Raw genomic sequence first — 2914 nt, 5'->3', positions numbered from 1 at the left:
GATGGCGCTCCTCGCGGGCGCGGGGCGGCGGGGGTGGGGGGCGGAGGCTCTACCTGCGCTTACGCACCTGTGAAGACGCGCCGCGGAGGGACGGCTAGGTACTGGGCAGACGGGTAGTGCCGATGAACCGGCATTGTGTCAAATGAATCGTCGCGAATTCGGCCGCATTTCTCTCGAGCGCCGCGTCATCGGGCGACGTGAAGGAATGCTCATGTGTTGCAGTGAAATCTGAAGGTCGGTAGATGGGAGATAATTAGTTTCAGTCTGATATTGCATTTAAATGAGCTCCGGTGCAGATGCCGTTTTCCCTATCGAAATCGATCATGTTTCATTGATCTTTCGCGTGACTTACGTTGTAAACAATAACACACTCATTAAATGCTAAGTACAGAGATCTCGTTGGCGATTTATAATTCATTCTTGCTTATAATTATTCCGTCACCCGTGATACGTAACATTGCTTTCAATTTTTATTCATGTAATAAATACACTACTTATAAAAATATGTACATAAGTTTTTTTATTTTATTATTATTGCGTCCTTTATAATTTTATAAAATAGGTCATGTGCACTGTAGGAAAATAAAAACTATAATGAAATATTCTTTCTTTTACATAATTAAATATTTCCTAACCAGCCGTTGTTTAATATTGCCCTAGTTGCAAAAAAAATTACAACTGCAATATATTTATTGTAAAGAATAATATTCTGCCACATTTGCAAAATAAAATCGCAACTAATAATTAATTTAGTAAATGAATTAATAAATGATAGTAACTTTGCATAATACATATAAATATAAAAGCACTTAAAAAAACAAAACCATTGTTTATAATTTTATTAAAAACCATATACAGTCTTCAGTTTAATTTCCTTACTGACACAATTACGTTACGTTTACATAATATAATAATTATAGATACCTACTGCTTTCCGAATCGGTGGTAAATGTTAAACATATGTAATGACCATTTATTTTAAATCGCTTCCAGAAGAAGTCTAATTGAATAAATACATGTTTGAGTAAGAGAACTTATAAATTTCGAAAAAAATATTTCAAACACATAAAAGACTTCTTATTTCTTATTCCTTATCATTCTATCAATTAGATTCCCACATTATTAAATCACGACACTAGTTATTAATTATTCTTTTGAATAATATGTTTCGAATACATTTAATTTTAAATGCAATAAGGATTAAATTCAGAAAAAAAAATTGAATATTTACGTAATTATAGTTAAGCCACTGTAAATGTCGGTTTTTATATTCAAATGTTTGTTAAGGCAATTACATGGTTCAACGACCTTAATGATTCTGTCACTATAATTGAATTTGTTTTTTTAACCGCCCTCTATAATATACATCATTGTTGAAGTTGAAGTGACCAAAGATTATGGAATTGTAAAATGTATCGTATTGTATCGTAATGTGTTAGTGGTTTCTACCTAATTTATGCTTTCTCTGAGAGGCAGTAACATATAACATTTATGAATAGTAAATATTGTGTACTATGTATGTTGTAAATGTAATGTAGGAAGACTCATCTTTCAACATTTACCGTATTAAGCAAAGTCTACTACATGACCCATTCTGGAGACCTTGAGATGACTAAGCAAGTAATTATAACTTCTAGAGTGGGAAAGAAAACACCGATTTAGAAATTAATTTTATTCAACACGGACTCTACTATATTCTGGAGACCTGATGATGACTTGGGTGGAGAACATCTCACCTACAGAGATATAAAAGATGGAGTACCTACATTATTTGACGTAATTCTATAGAACGGCCTCTACCATGTCATGGTGTATCTAATGGTAATGGTGACCAGGCAAATGTATTTAGCGTTCTCTGTATATCTCTTCATACCTAGTAGGAATATATGCATGCAACCTACACACACCTAAAAAAATAGGGGAACAGACAAGAAATCACGTTTTTTTCGACTTGTTATGTATTTGGTAGTTAGTTCGAGGTTAATTTTTTGATATCCCTTACGTCTTTGAAACATTAAAATATTATACCCCTTTAAGAGTTTGGTGCCTATTTATCGACTATAGCAGCATCAAATCAAAAATATTGTAACGTGTTTTTTAAACTGAGTTTATTTCTTTCTACTGTTTATCTTTGAACACATTACAAAATGAGTGATTTTCCTGCGACTGAAGTTAACAGAGCCATAGCTATGACTGATATGGGTCATACGGCATACCTCCCGTTCAAAGAATACAGTGTTAGTTGCGTCGGTATCTATGGTAATCGTATAGTTAAACAGTCTTACATATGTTGGCACGGGCAAGGAAGAAATTGGGCAACTTGGAATTGGTTTTATAAAGGCGCAAACTTGGATAATTTATTTTGTTGTGGCTTTGGAAAAAATGCATGTGGCGTATGTAGATCAGTACCACCATGTTATGGCAACATGAAAAATATAGTACAGTTGAAGATTAAAGGTATTCGAGAAGGAAATAAAACCGATCCGTCCTCCACATGACTGCGACATATAGTATCTTATTAAAATCCTCCGATTAAACAGATTTTCCAGAGAGTTGACGTCTTCAGAAGAGTATATTTCGTGAAGTATAAATTTAACAAAAAAATTATATTAAAAAAACTTTCGTTTTTCTTATAAAGATATTTATAATGACGCCTTATTTGTTTATTATATTATCGCGAATGTTGGGTTGTAGAATAAAAACGCCTTCGTCACAATTAATATTTTATTATTCCTTCACTTGGTACATTCACTTGATAGTTTTCTTAAAATCTTAAATAAATCACAAGGCACGGCTATGGCACTTACAGACCGCACTGGTCGGCTGTTTAAGATAAATTGGCTCGCTGATCGTCACTTCAAAAAATGTAAGCGATCGACTGACAACTAACCGATTGGTGGGGAGGTTAAGTTGT

This window comes from Colias eurytheme, chromosome 21 (assembly GCF_061535395.1).
Source record: "Colias eurytheme isolate Ceu_HAF_F1 chromosome 21, ilColEury1 Martin Lab GWU primary, whole genome shotgun sequence".
In the NCBI taxonomy this organism is placed as follows: domain Eukaryota; kingdom Metazoa; phylum Arthropoda; class Insecta; order Lepidoptera; family Pieridae; genus Colias; species Colias eurytheme.
The sequence above is the reverse complement of the archived record's forward strand: the minus strand, read 5'-3'. Positions refer to the sequence as shown.